A 16,160-nucleotide genomic window follows, 5' to 3' on the forward strand; every position below is an offset into this window, starting at 1 on the left:
TATGAGTAAAATCATATGGTATTTGTCTTTCTCTGACTGACTTATTTCACTTAGCTTTATGCTCTAGTTTTTTTGGTTTTGTTTTGTTTTACATATGATGTATTATTTGCTTCAGGGGTACAGGTCTGTGAATCATCAGTCTTACGTGATTCACAGCACTCACCATACCTCATGCCCTCCCCAATGTCCATAACCAAGCTACCCTATCCCTCCCCTCCATCCACCAGCAACCCCCAGTTTGTTTCCTGAAATTAAGAGTCTCTTATGGTTTGTCTCCCTCCCAATCCCATCTTGTTTCTTTTTTTCCCTTCCTACTCACCATGACCCCCTGCCCTGCCTCTCAAATTCCTCATATTAGATAGATCATATAATAATTGTCTTTCTCTGGTGGGCTAATTTTGCTTAACATAATACTCTCTAGTTCCATCTGCATCATCATAAATGGCAGGATTTTGGGCTTTTGATGGTTGCATAATATTCCAGTGTATATACCTCATCTTCTTTATCCATTCATCTGTTGATGGACATCTAGTCTCTTCCTGTAGTTTGGCTATTTTGGATATTGCTGCTATAAACATTTGGGTGCATGTGCCCCTTCAGATCACTGCACTTATACCTTTAGGGTAAATACCCAGTAGTGTGATTGCTGGGTCAATTTTCAACTCTATTTTCAACTTTTTGAGGAACCTCCCTGCTGTTTTCTATTTTCAACTTTTTGAGGAACCTCCCTGCTGTTTTCCAGAGTGGTTGCACCAGCTTGCATTCCCACCAACAGTGTAGGAGGGTTCTCCTTTCTCCACATCCTCACCGACAGCTGTCATTTCTTGACTCATTAATTTTAGCCATTCTGACTGGTGTGAGGTGGTATCTCATTGTGGTTTTGATTTGTATTTCCCTGATGCTGAGTGATTAAAAAAAAAGAATTGATAAGATAAGTTGGTTGAAAAAAAAAAGAGGAAAGAATGTGAGCAGGCTGGAGACTGAAACAAAGCCATGCATAGGATTTAAGGTATATTTTGATCTGTTAGAAGAAATTGTATCCCAGAAGAAAGTAAAGCCTATATGTATACAAAAAGTAAGGTTAAATACAATGAAGGGATAGACTATAACAATGAAAATTTTAAAAAAATTTTTTAAGGTATTGATAAGTTAAAATAGTTTTAAAAGTTTAAAATAGGAAAGAGGAAAAATTTTAAAAACCGAATAAGAAAAAAATAAAATTAAAAATATTTAACTTTGAAAGACTAAAGAATCATGGGGGAAAAGCCATGAATTCTACGTGTTGCATTCCTTAGCTCTGGAGTTCTGCAGTTCTCACTGATCTGTTAATGTGGCCTCGGCTGGATGTTCTTGCTGATCTTCTGGGGGAGGGGCCTGTGTGATTCTCAAATGTCTTTGCCCGAGGCGGAATTGCACTGCCTTTGCCAGGGGCCAGGCCAAGTAATCTGCACAGTTTTGTTCTCGGGAGATTTTGTTCCCTGAATGCTTTCTGTAGAGCTTTGGAGGACGGGAATAATGATGCCGGTCTCCCAATCTCTGGCTGGAGGAGCCAAGAGCTCAGGGCCCCACTCCTCAGTGCGCCCTGAGAGAAAAGCGTCAATCTCTCCCGTCTCCCTGGTCTCTGGCCACACTCCAAATTCACCCAGCCTGTGTCTGAGTGTTTCTATCTCTGGTGCAGGGCCCTGTTTGGAGTCTCCAAGCCCAGCAGATTCCTGCCATCCTGTTCTTCCCGGAAGAGGAAGGTGAGTCTCCCCGGATCAGCCACTTGTGTGGTCCCTGCTCTTTGAGATCACGGTTGAAGGTAACCCCGAGCTGAGAGCCCCTCCTCGGCTCCATCTCTGCTGCCATCTTCCCTGCTCTGAAACCTGGGAGCTCTGCCACACTCAGACACCCCTGGTCTTTCTGTAACCACACTGTTCCCGCGAGGGCTCTAACCCCTGCTTAGCCTCTGGAGAGAGGTCCCTCAGTGGAGTCGACTTCTAAAAGTTCTGATTTTGTGCTCTGCTTCTCCACCACTTCCTGGGAGCCAGCCCCTTCCCCCACAGTCTATCTTCCTGTGTATCACCTCGGATTCACTTCTCCATACATCCTACCTTCCAGAAAGTGGTTGCTCTTCTGTTCCTAGAATTGTTGCTCTTCTCTTCGATCTCCTGTTGAGTTTGTAGGTGTTCAGAATGGTTTGATAACTGTCTAGCTGAACTCCTGGGACCCGATGATAATTAGGTCTCCTCCTCCTCTGCCATCTTGCTCCTTCTCCCTCTATACACCCTTATACTCTCTAGTTTTAACCATGTTTGTTCTTTTTTTTATGGCTGAAAAATATTCCATTGTATATATACCACATGTTCTTTATCCATTTTTCTCTCAATGGTCACTTGGGTTGCTTCCATATCTTGGCTGTTGTTAAGTAATTCGGCAGTAAATATAGGGGTGCGTGGATCCCTTTGAATTAGTGTTTTTGTAATCTTTGGTTAGGAACTCAGTAGTGCAAAACCAAAAACAAGAACAACCCCCGCCACCCCCCAAAAAAAACCCCAGTAGCGCAATTACTAGATTGTCGGGTATTTCTATTTTTAACTTTTTTAGGAACTTCCATAGTGTTTTCCACAGTGGCTGTACCAGTTTGCATTCCCACCACCAACATTGCAAGAGTTCCTTTTTCTCCACATCCTCACCACTCCTGATATCTGGTGTTTTTTTATTTTAGCCATTCTGACAGGTATGAGGTGATATCTTATTGTAGTTTTGATTTGCATTTCCCTGATGATATATGATAATGAGCATCTTTTCAAATGTGTGTGTTGACCATCTGTAAGTCTTCTTTGGAAAAATGTCTGTGTCTTCTGCACATTTTAAAATTGGATTATTCATTTTGTGTGTGTTCAGCTTTGTAAGTTCTTTATAGATTTTGGATTCTAACCCTTTATTAGGTATGTCAACCCTTTATCAGGTGTGTTATTTGTAAATTTCTCCTATTCCATAGTTTACCATTTAGTTTTGTTGATTGTTTCTGTCACTGCACAGATGCTTTTTATTTTGATGTAGTTCCCATAGTTCATTTTTGCTTTTGTTTCCCTTCTTTCAGGGACCTATCCAGAAAAAAAATTGCTATAGCCAATGCCAGAGGAACTATTGTCTTTGCTCTTTTCTATGATTTTTGTGGTTTTCGGTCTCACATTTAGGTCTTTAATCCATTTTGAATTTGAATTTATTTTTGTGTATGTTGAAAGAAAGTAGTCTAATTTCATTCTTTTGCATGTTGCTGTCAGTTTTCCCAACACCATTTGTTGAAAGAACTTTTCCCCATTGGATATTCTTTCCTGATTTGTCAGAGATAATTTAATTGGCCATACAATTGTGGGTTTATGTCTGTGTTTTCTACTCTGTTCAGTTGATCTCTGTGTCTATTTTTGTGCCAGTACCATACTGTTTGGATTACTACAGCTTTGTAATATAACTTGCATTTCAGAATTGTGATGCCTCCAGATTTGCTTTTCTTTTTCTAGATTGCTTTAGCTCTTTGAGGTCTTTTGTGATCCCATACGAATTTTAAACCTGTTTGTTCTGGTTCTGTGAAAAATACTATTGTTTTTTTGATAGGATTGTGTTAAATGTGTAGATTGTTTTGGATATCAAAGGCATTTTTTTTTCAAAGGCATTTTTAACAATATTTATTCTTCTAATCCTTGAGTGTGGGATGTCTTTCCATTTCTTTGTGTCATTTTCAGTTTGTTTCTTCAGTTTTTTATAGTTTTCAGAGTACAGACCTTTCATCTCTTTGGTTTATTTCTAGGTATCTTCTTATTTTTGTTGTAGTTGTAAATGGGATTGTTTTTTAAATTTCTCTTTCTGTTGATTCATTTTTGGTATGTAGAGATACAACAGATTTTTGTGCATTAATTTTGTATCCTGCAACTTTACTGAATTTTTTTATCAGTGCTAGAAGTTTTGTGGGGAGTCTTTTTGGTTTTCTATATATAGTATCATGTCATCTCCAAATAGTGAATGTTTTACTTCTCCCTTACCAATTTGGATACCTTTTATATGTTTTTGTTGTCTGATTGCTGTGGATAGAACTTCCAGTATTATTATGTGGAATAAAGGTGGTGAATGGACATCCTTGTCTTGTTTCATAGCTTGCCTTTTGCTTTTATTGTGGTTTTCTGTGCTGCATAGAGCTTTTTCTTTTTTAAATTTTTAGAAAAGATTTTATTTTTAAGTAATCTCTACGCCCAGAATGGGGCTCAAACCTACAACCCCAAGATCAAGAGTTGCATGCTCTACTGACCAAGCCATCAAGACACCCTTGCACAGAGTTTTTTAGTGTGATGCCATCCCATACATATATTTTTCATTTGTTGCCTTTGCTTTTAGTATCCAAAAAAAAAAAAGAAAAGAAAAAAAGAAAGAAAGAAAGAAAAAGAAAAAGTCATTGCCAAGACATTAAGGAGCTTACCTCTAATATTTTCTTCCTAGAATTTTGTTGTTTCAGGTCTTACCTTCAAGTCCTCAATACTTTTTGAGTTGATTTTTGTGAATGATGAAATGAGTCTAATTTCATTCTTTTGCATATGGATATCCAGTTTTCCCAGTATCATTTATTGAAGAGACTATTTTTCCCTATTGTATATTCTTGATGTTTTGTCAAAAGTTAGTTGACTCTAAGTGTATGGGTTTATTTCTGGGATCTCTTTTCTGTTCCATTTAAATGCCCGTTTTTATGACAATACTGCACTGTGTGATTACTATAGCTCTATTACCACACATAGTTTAAAATCAGAAACTATGATGTCTCCAGCTTTGTTCTTTCTCAAGATTGCTTTGGCTATTCACAATCTTTTCATCTCCTTAGTTAAATATATTTCTAAGTATTTTATTGTGCTGGATGTTATTATAAATGGGATTTTAAATTTCTTTTTCAGATCATTTGTTGTTATTGTATAGAAACACTACTGATATCAGTATGTTGATATTGTATCCTGCAACTTTCCCGAATTCGTTAGTTACATCTAACAGTTTTTTTGGTGGAATGTTTAGGATTTTCTATATATAAAATCGTGTCATCTGCAAATAGACGGAACTTACTTTTTCCTTTCTGATTCAGAAAACTTTTTTTTTTTTTCTTGCCTGATTGCACTGAGTTGGTGTGGTGAGAGTGGGCATCCTTGTCTTGTTCCTGATCTTAGAGAAAAAGCTGTCAAGTTTTCCTCATTGAATATGATATATGGGTGCTTATCCCATATGGCTTTTATTATTATGTTGAGGTATGTTTCTTTATCTAATTTGTTGAGGGTATTTATCAGGAATGGATGTTGAATTGTGTCAATTGCTTTTTATGCATCTACTGAGATTATCATATGATTTTTATCTTTTATTCTATTAAAGATGTTATTGATTACCGATTCTTATTATTATTATGTTTTTAATTGATTTGTATGTATTGAACCATCCCTGTATCACAAGGATGAATCCTGCCTGATCATAGTGTATGGTACTTTTATTGTGATTTGAATTTGGTTTGCTAATATTTATTGAGAATTTTTCATCTATGTTCAGAGAGGATATTGGTCTGTGGTTTTTTGGTTTCGTTGTTTTGTTTTGTTTTTCCTTGTAGTGTCCTTATCTGGCTTTGGTATCAGGACAATGCTGGCCATTTAAAATGAATTTGGGAGTGTTCCTTCCTCTTCAATTTATTGGACGAGTTTGATAAGGATTGTTGTTAATGTTTCTTTAATGTTTAGTAGAATTCAACAAATATAATTATCTGGTCCTGGTCTTCTTGTCATTGAGAGGTTCTTGATTAATGATTCAATGTCTTTACTCATTATTGGTCTGTTCATATTTTCTGTTTCTTCATGATTCAGTCTTTATAGGTTATATGTTTCTACGAATTTATATATTTCTTTTTGGTTTCCAATTATTGCCATATAATGGTTCACAGTAATCTTTTATGATATTTGTATAGTTGTGGTATCAGTTGTGTCTCCTTTTTCATTTCTGATTTTATTTAATTGTTTTTTTCTCGTTGAGTAGAGTTAACACAATGATATAAGAGAAATTACTGCCTGTGTTCTTTCTAGGATTTTTATGGTTTCAGGTCTCATATCTAGGACTTTAAGCCATTCTGAGTTTATTTTTGTGTATGGTTTTAGAAAGTGGTCCATTTTTATTCTTTTATATAGCTGTCCTGTTTTCCTATATCATTTATTAAAGAGATTGTCTTTTCCCCATTTTGTAGTCTTGCCTCCTTTGTCATAGGTTAGTTGACTAATGAGTATAGGTCTATTTCAGAGCTCTCTTCTGTTCCACTGATCTGTGTGTCTATTTTTTGTGACAGTACCATAATGTTTGATTATGGAAATCTGGAATGGTGATATCTCCAGCTCTGTTTTTCTTTCTCAAAATGACTATGTCTATTTGAGGTAATTTGTGACCAAGAGAAAAAGAGAAAGGACCCAAATAAACAAAACCAGAAATGGAAGAAGAGAAGTAACAATAGATACCACAGAAATAGAAAGTATTATAAGAGAATACTGTGAAAAAATATATGCCAACAAATTGGACAAACCAGAAGAAATGGATAAAATCCTAGGAACATATTATCTTCCAAAACTGAATCAGGAAGAAATAGAAAATCATTTCTGATTTTATTTATTTGAGTCTTCTTCTCTTTCAGTCTTAGTGTAGCCAAAGTTTTGTTTAGTTTTTTATTTTTATTTTATTTTTATTTATTTGACAGAGATCACAAGCAGACAGAGAGGCAGGCAGAGAGCTGGGCGGGGGGAGCAGGCTCCCTGCCAAGCAGAGAGCCTGATGCAGGGCTCGATCCCAGGACCTTGGGATCATGATCTGAGCAGAAGGCAGAGGCTTAACCCTCTGAGCTACCCAGTCACCCCTGGTTTAGTTTTGTTAATCTTCTCTATTATTTTTCTGGTCTCTGTTTTATTATTTCTGCTCTGGTATTTATTATTGCCCATTTTACCCCAAAATTTATTCATTTGTTGATTTTCTGTCTGGATGGTTTATCTACTATGGAAAATAGGGTATTAAAGTCTTCCACTCTTATGGTTTTGTCTGTTTCTCTCTTCAGACTTTTTTTTGAAAACTTATTTATTTTAGAGAGAGAGCATGGGGTAGGGGCAAAGGCAGAGGGGACAGGGAGTCTTTTTTTTTTTTTTAATAAACATATAATGTATTATTAGCCCCAGGGGTACAGGTCTGTGAATCTCCAGGTTTACACACTTCACAGCATTCACCATAGCACATACCCTCCCCAATGTCCATAACCCCACCACCCTCTCCCTACCCCCCTCCCTCTTGCCCCCTCAGTTTGTTTTTGTGACATTAAGAGTCTCTTATGGTTTGTCTCCCTCCAGATCCCATCTTGTTTCATTTACTCTTTTCCTACCACCCAAGCCCCCCATGTTGCATCTCCATTTCCTCATATCAGGGAGATCATATGATAGTTGTCTTTCTCTGATTGACTTGACTTATTTTGCTAAGCATAATACCCTCTAGTTCCATCCACATCATCACAAATGGCAAGATTTCTTTTCTTTTGATGGCTGCATCGTAGTCCATTGTGTATATATATATATATATATATATATATATATATACACTACATCTTCTTTATCCATTCATCTGTGGATAGACATCTAGGTTCTTTCCATCGTTTGGCTATTGTGGATATTGCTGCTATAAACATTCGGGTGCACGTGCCCCTCCGATCACTACCTTTGTATCTTGAGGGTAAATACCCAGTAGTGCAATTGCTGGGTTGTAAGGTAGCTCTATTTTTAACTTTTTGAGGAACCTCCATGCTGTTTTCCAGAGTGGTTGCACCAGCTTGCATTCCCACCAGCAGTGTAGGAGGGTTCCCTTTCTCCGCATCCTCACCAGCATCTGTCATTTCTTGACTTGTTAATTTTAGCCATTCTGACTGGGGTGGGTGGTATCTCATTGTGGTTTTGATTTGTATTTCCCTGATGCCGAGTGATGTGGAGCCTTTTTTCATGTGTCTGTTGGCCATCTGGATGGCTTCTTTGCAGAAATGTCTGTTCATGTCCTCTGTCCATTTCTTGATTGGATTATTTGTTCTTTGGGTGTTGAGTTTGCTGAGCCCTTTATAGATTTTGGATACTAGCCCTTTATCTGATATGTCCTTTGCAAATAATTTCTCCCATTCTGTCAGTTGTCTTTTGGTTTTGTTTACTCTTTCCTTTGCTGTGCAAAAGCTTTTGATCTCAATGAAGTCCCAATAGTTCATTTTTGCCCTTGCTTCCCTTGCCTTTGGCGATGTTCCTAGGAAGAAGCTGCTCCAGTTGAGGTCAAAGAGGTTGCTGCCTATGTTCTCCTCAAGGATTTTGATGGATTCCTTTCTCACATTGAGGTCTTTCATCCATTTCGAGTCTATTTTCATGTGTCGTGTTAGGAAATGGTCCAGTTCCATTTTTCTGCATGTGGATGTCCAATTTTCCCAACACCATTTGTTAAAGAGGCTGTCTTTTTTCCAGTGGACATTCTTTCCTGCTTTGTTGAAGATTAGTTGACCATAGAATTGAGGGTCTATTTCTGGGCTCTCTCTTCTGTTCCATTGATCTATGTGTCTGTTTTTGTGCCAGTACCATACTGTCTTGATGATGATAGCTTTGTAATAGAGCTTAAAGTCTGGAATTGTGATACCACCAACTTTGGCTTTCTTTTTCAATATTCCTTTGGATATCTGAGGTCTTTTCTGGTTCCATATAAATTTTAGCATTATTTGTTCCATTTCTTTGAAAAAAAATGGATGGGATTTTGATAGGGATTGCATTAAATGTGTAGATTGCTTTAGGTAGAATAGACATTTTCACAATATTTGTTCTTTCAATCCATGAGCATGGAATATTTTTCCATTTCTTTGTGTGTTCCTCAATTTCTTTCATGCCTACTTTATAGTTTTCTGAGTATAGATTCTTTGCCTCTTTGGTTAGATTTATTCCTAGGTATCTTATGGTTTTGGGTGCAATTGTAAATGGGACTGACTCCTCAATTTCTCTTTCTTCTATCTTGTTGTTAGTGTAAAGAAATGCGACTGATTTCTGTGCATTGACTTTATATCCTGACACTTTACTGAATTCCTGGACAAGTTCTAGCAGTTTTGGAGTGGAGTCTTTTGGGTTTTCCACATATAGTATCATATCATCTGCAAGGAGTGATAATTTGACTTCTTCTTTGCCAATTTGGATGCCTTTAATTTCTTTTTGTTGTCTGATTGCTGAGGCTAGGACTTCTAGTACTATGTTGAACAGCAGTGGTGATAACGGACATCCTTGCCGTGTTCCTGACCTTAGCAGAAAAGCTTTCATTTTTTCTCCATTCAGAATGATATTTGCAGTGGGTTTTTCATAGATGGCTTTGATAATATTGAGGTATGTGCCTTCTATCCCTACACTTTGAAGAGTTTTGATCAGGAAGGAATGCTGCATTTTGTCAAATGCTTTTTCAGCATCTATTGAGAGTATCATATGGTTCTTATTCTTTCTTTTATTAATGTATTGTACCACATTGATGGATTTGCGGATGTTGAACCAACCTTGCAGCCCTGGAGTAAATCCCACTTGGTCGTGGTGAATAATCCTTTTAATGTACTGTTGGATCCTATTGGCCAGTATTTTGGTGAGAATTTTCGCATCTGTGTTCATCAAGGATATGGGTCTGTAATTCTCTTTTTTGGTGGGATCCTTGTCTGGTTTTGGGATCAAGGTGATGCTGGCCTCCTAGAATGAGTTTGGAAGTTTTCCTTCCATTTCTATTTTTTGGAACAGTTTCAGGAGAATAGGAATTAATTCTTCTTTAAATGTTTGGTAGAATTCCCCTGGGAAGCCATCTGGCCCTGGACTTTTGTTTGTTTGGAGATTTTTGATGACTGTTTCAATCTCCATACTGGTTATGGGTCTGTTCAGGTTTTCTATTTCTTCCTGGTTCAGTTGTGGTAGTTCATATGTCTCTAGCAATGCATCCATTTCTTCCAGATTGTCAGATTTGTGGGCATAGAGTTTCTCATAATATGTTCTTATAATTGTTTGAATTTCTTTGTTGTTGGTTGTGATCTCTCCTCTTTCATTCATGATTTCATTTATTTGGGACCTTTCTCTTTTCTTGTTGATAAGTCTGGCCAGGGGTTTATCAATCTTATTAATTCTTTCAAAGAACCAGCTCCTAGTTTCATTGATTTGTTCTATTGTTTTTTTAGTTTCTATTTCATTGATTTCTGCTCTGATCTTTATAATTTCTCTTCTCCTGCTGGGTTTAGGTTTTCTTTGTTGTTTTTTTCTCCAGCTCCTTTAGGTGTAGGGCTAGGTTGTGTATTTGAGACCTTTCTTGTTTCTTGAGAAAGGCTTGTATCGCTGTATATTTTCCTCTCAGGACTGCCTTTGCTGTGTCCCACAGATTTTGAACTGTTGTGTTTTCATTATCATTTGTTTCCTTGAATTTTTCAATTCTTCTTTATTTCCTTGTTGATTCATTCATTCTTTAGAAGGATACTGTTTAGTCTCCATGTATTTGGGTTCTTTCCAAATTTTCTCTTGTGATTGAGTTTTAGCTTAAGAGCATTGTGGTCTGAACATGTGCAGGGAATGATCCCAATCTTTTGATCCTGGTTGAGACCTGATTTATGAACCAGGATGTGATCCATTCTGGAGAATGTTCCATGTGCACTAGAGAAGAATGTGTATTCTGTTGCTTTGGGATGGAATGTTCTGAATATAGCTGTGATGTCCATCTGGTCCAGTGTGTCATTTAAGGCCTTGATTTCCTTGTTGATCTTTTGCTTAGATGGTCTGTCCATTTCAGTGAAGGGGGGTGTAAAAATTTCCTATTATTATTGTATTATTGTAATTGTGTTTCTTTGATTTTATTATTAATTGCTTTGCATAATTGGCTGCTCCCATGTTAAGGGCATAGGTATTTAAAATTGTTAGATCTTCTTGTTGGACAGACCCTTTGAGCATGATATAGTGTCCTTCCTCATCTCTTATTATAGTCTTTGGCTTAAAATCTAATTGATCTGATATAAGGTCACCCCAGCTTTGTTTTGATGTCCATTAGCATGGTAAATTGTTTTCCACCCGGGGCAGGGAGTCTTAAGCAGACTCTGCATTGAGTGCAGAACGTGATCCGGGGCTCCATCTCATGACCCTGATCATGACCTAAGCCAAATCCCAAATCTGGATGCTCTAACAACTGTGCCAGCCAGGCGCCCCTCTCTTCAGATCTAGTAGTATTTGCTTAATATATTTCAGTGCTCTCGTGTTGGATGCATACATGTATTTATGATTGTTGTACCTTCTTGATCAGTTGACTCTTGCATCATTCTATAGTGGCCTTCTTTTTCTTTTGTTACTATTTTTGACTTAAAGTCTCTTTTGTCTAATGTAAGTAAAGCTACTCCTGCTCTCTTTTGGTTTCCACCTGCATGGAATATCTTTTTCCAACCATTCACTTTTAGCCTATGTGTATTAAAGCTGAGGTGAGTCTTTTGTAGGAAGCATATATGTGGGTCTTATATATTTTATCTGTTCACCCACTCTGTGTTTTCTTCCTGGGAGAAATCAGTGCATTTTCATTTACAGTAATTATTGATAGGTAAAGATTTACTTATGCCATCTCATTGTTTCCTAGCTGTTTTATAGTTCTCTTATACCTTTCTTCCTCTTTGACTGCCTTCCATTATGAATTGATGATTTTCTGTAGTGGTAGGCTTTGATTCTCTTCCATGTATCATTTGTGAATCTATTGTAGGTTTCTGCTTTTTGGTTACCATGAGGCTTACATGAAACATCTTATATGTATAGCGGTCTATTTCATACTGATAACAATTCAACTTCAATCACATGAAAACTCTACCCTTTTACTCCCTTTTATATGTTTATATTATAAATATAAATACATATAAATAGAATATATTTTATATTATATACTATATGTTTTATATAGTATATATATTTTATATTATATACTACCCTTTTTTATTTTTGATGTCACAGTTTACTTCTTTTTATATTGCGTATCCATTAATAAATCATTGTAGGTGTAGTTTTTTATTTTATTTCACTTTTTTTCAGTGTTCCAAAATTCATTGTCTATGCCCCATACCCAGTGATCCAGGCGATATGTAGCTGTATTTTTAAAAACTTTTGTCCTTTAACTGTTAAACTAGAGTTAAATGGTTAACATGCCAGTGTTGTGTATTTTCATGTGTCTTCATGTTTCTAATTATCATCCTTTCACTTCAATTTCAAGTACTCCTTTCAGCATTTCTTGGAAGGCAGTTCTAGTGGTAGTGAGCTCCATCACCTTCCTTTTTTGGGGGAAAGTCTTCATTTTGCCTTCTTTTCTGAAGGCAATTTTGCCAGGTTAAGTATTCTTGGTTGGCAGTTTCTTTCTCACAGGATTTTGAATATATCATTCCGTTCACTCCTGGCCTGCAAGGTCCCTGCTCAGAAATCTGCTGTAGCCTTATGGGGCTTACCTTGTATGAGAGAGTTTTTTTCCCTTGTTGCTTTTGAAATTCTTTCTTTGTCTTTGATTTAGTGAGTTACATTATAATGCATCTTGTTTGAAGATCATTTTGGGTTGAAATTTTGTGGTGACGTATTACCTTCATTAACTTGGATCTCCAAATCTCTCCCCCAGGTTTGGGAAGTTCTCAGCCATTATTTCTTTAACTAAGCTCTTTACCACATTTTTCTCTCCTCCTTCTGGGACTCCAGTGATCTTTACATTGTTTTTTGTTTTGTTTTGTTTTGTTTTGTTGTGTTTTGATGGTGCCCCATAATTTTCATAAGATTTCTTTATTCTTTTTCATTCTTTTTCCTTCTTGCTCCCCTATTTGGATAATTTCAGTTAATGTCTCTTTTACATCACTGGTTCCTTATTCTGCTTTGTCAAGTCTGATATTGAAGCTCTCTATTGAACTATTCAGTTACTGTATTCTACAGGTCCAAAATTTCTGTTTGGTGTTTTTAAGAAATGTTTTCTCTTGGTTGAACTTTTTGTTTTTCTCTTGTATTGTCTTCCTGATTTTGTTAAGTTGTTTATATGCGTTTTTTTTTAAATAGTTTCCTGAACATCTTTAGAACAACTGTTTTGAATTATTTGTTGAGCAATTCTTGGATCTCCATTTCTTTGGGGCCAGTTCCTGGAGGTTTACTCTATTCCTTTGGTGGAGTCATCTTTCCCTAATTCTTTGTGATTCCAATAGCCTTTTGTAGGTCTGTGCATTTGAAGTAGTCACCTGAACTTTATGGCCTGACTTGGGTAATATAAGACTTTGACCTCAAAGTGGGGTCATGCTGGGCACCAAGTGTGGGGTGTGAGTGGCATGGTTCTCTTTGGCTAAGGCCACTAGGATCCACAGCATTGACAACACTGTTGTCCTTGATAAGCATTCAAGGGGTCCATAGTGGCTTCAACGGCAGTTGGGGTCCTCAGTGACACTTCCAGGTACAATGGCTAGGGCCCAGGCATGTAGTGATGGTGGCCAGAGCTCGTGGTGGCATACTTGGCTGCAGAGTCCAGCTGCAGGTGCCTGTGTCGTGTCATGTGTCAGTTGGGCACATCATGCAGTGGTGGGGTCATGGAAGGCAGCAAAGGACAGGCCCAGCTACAGGCTCACTGGCATGCACTACTGTGGCTGTTGGGTATTGCCATGGATGCTTAGTAGTGTGGACTGTGGACAGGATTCAAACCTGGGATGTGTGGGTGCACAGCTGGTGGGGCTAATGACAGAATACAGGGCCTAATCCAGGCCCACAAGCAATTACAGAATCCCTGGCTGTTGGTGTGCTCCCCTACATCGCCACAGTCTTACTCCAAGGCCTACACACTTCACCAGAGGCCAGTGACAATTTTCAGGCTTACCAGGCTTGCAGCATGCAAGTGCACAGCTAGATGGGTAGCCCCAAGTGCACCCATGGGGGTGGGGTCAGCGTTGGGGGTTTAGACTGGCATCTTACACCTGGGGAAAAACAGAGGCTTGAGCTGGCTGCTGGTGCAGTTCCCAGGCTCTTTTTGCAGCCAGAGAGGGGAATTAGAGGGAAGAGACTCAGACAACGGGTGTCAGCAAATGCCAATACCTGAAAGCTGGTGAAAACTGCAGGTTTTCACCTTAGTGAAATTTAGTGAAACTTACTTCCATGGAGGCTTAGTTGGTGATTGATTTCTTCACTGGCAAAACCTGCTGGGCTTCACTGTAGGGGGTCCTGCTACGTGGCTGCTATGAGTAGCTATTGTGTTTCTTTTTGTTCCTAACCATCTCTGCATATCTCACTTTTGTTGGTCTCTGGGTAGGGTAACCCTGAATTGGGACCTTTGTGCAGTATCCCGAAAGCCTGGAGAAGCTGGTCCCTCACTCTGCTTTTCCTTTTCTGGTAAGTGGAACTCTTTCTGGCTGGGGACTCTTGGCACTGAGCAGTGCCAGCTTGAGGGGTGAGATGATGCAGGCAAAATGAAACGTTCTTCTTTTCTTGTGCAATTATTCTCAAGTTTTTTTGTTTCACTGTGTTGCTAAGGTTCCTTAAGAGGACTCCAGAGCTCTTCCAGAGCCATTTTTGTTCATGGAGAGCTTTCTGATTATTGATCTTTGTGAAGGGATGGAGGTGTCCCTACATCGTTGTTTTGGTGATGTCACTCCCACCTTTCCCAGATTTTTAAATGCACTCCAAAATTTGCGAATCATTGTGCAAGATAGTAAAGGAGGGAGAAGTCAAGTACCATGTTTTATTGATCCCGGGTCAGCACAATTCCTTATATTGACAGTCATTACAAATTTATATTATTTACTTATCATCACTGTTACCCTTAGAATTAACTTGGGAAATAAAAGATATAACATTTTTATTATTTTCTTTACCAAGCTCTAGAAGGCCATACCACCGTCTGGGGAGTCATTAGTGCTATCGCTGTCAATCAAAGTCAGGTACTGTCATCACCAGACCATCTCAGAAGAGCAGGAGAGGCCCCTGCAGAGCATCTATTTGACTCATGTTGACCCCTTAAGAGTACAGGACAAGACTCACAGCATGGGAATGTCTGCTGGAGATCCCACTAAAGTGGAGACCTTGGCAAACACCATTGGAAGAAATAAGCAACAGGGGACTCCTGCTCTGAAGGTTGGTCAGTGAAAGGCAGCAGTGGCCACACTGAATCTGCAGGGGGAATAGTAGGCCTCATTAAGCTGCACTATATAGAGATCCTTCCATCGTTGCACTATTTAGATAGTGTAAACAGCATAAACACTAAGAGGTTGAATCTGTCCATTCCAGCAAGCCTGGAGGCTTGTAAAAGAGTCCCAAGAATTTATCAGGGGAGGTAGGGTTAACACTTTTGGATTTGGGGGGAACCAATGTTCATGTTGTCATTAGACGTTTGAAGCAGTAATCCCAGAATCTTAGGAGGCTAAATGAACCATTTCTACGGGCTGCAGGTTCCAGGAAGTCCCTACAGCTCCCAATGGAAGACATGGCTTATTATCTGGACCAAAGAATTTGGATACATCCTTAATTGGCCATACTTTTATGAAGGCTTGAAAACAACTCCAATAGGTTATCTAAAATATTGGTTTGATCAAAAGAATCTTAAGACTTATTTAAAACGTCTTCAGTTGTAGCACGAAAGTAAAAGGGGAAAGTGCCAAGATCTGAGGTAACAAAGAAATAGGAAAAAAATCAAATATATGGATATATAGTAGAAGACGAAATTGTAAACTAGATCATACAGGGTGCTTTGTAGACTATCTTTAAAAATGTGTGTTTTAAGTATGATAGGACATCACTGAAAGATTTTTTTTTAAGATTTTATTTATCTATTTGAGAGAGAGAGAGAGAGATAGTGAGAGCACTAGCAGAGAGGAGAGGGATTGTTTTATTTATTTATTTATTTATTTTGGCTGTTATGCACAATGTTATGAACATTTTTTTTTCAAAGATTTCATTTATTCATTTGAGAGAGAGAGAGAAGGAATGAGAGAGAGAGAGAGTATGAAAGGAAAGAGGTCAGTGGAGAAGCAGACTCCCCACCGAACAGTGAGCCTGATGCGGGACTCAATCCTGGGGTTCCAGGGTCATGACCTGAGCCAAACGCAGTCACCTAACAAACAGCTACCCAGGTGGGCT

Source organism: Martes martes (assembly GCF_963455335.1).
Source record: "Martes martes genome assembly, chromosome: 8".
NCBI lineage: Eukaryota > Metazoa > Chordata > Mammalia > Carnivora > Mustelidae > Martes > Martes martes.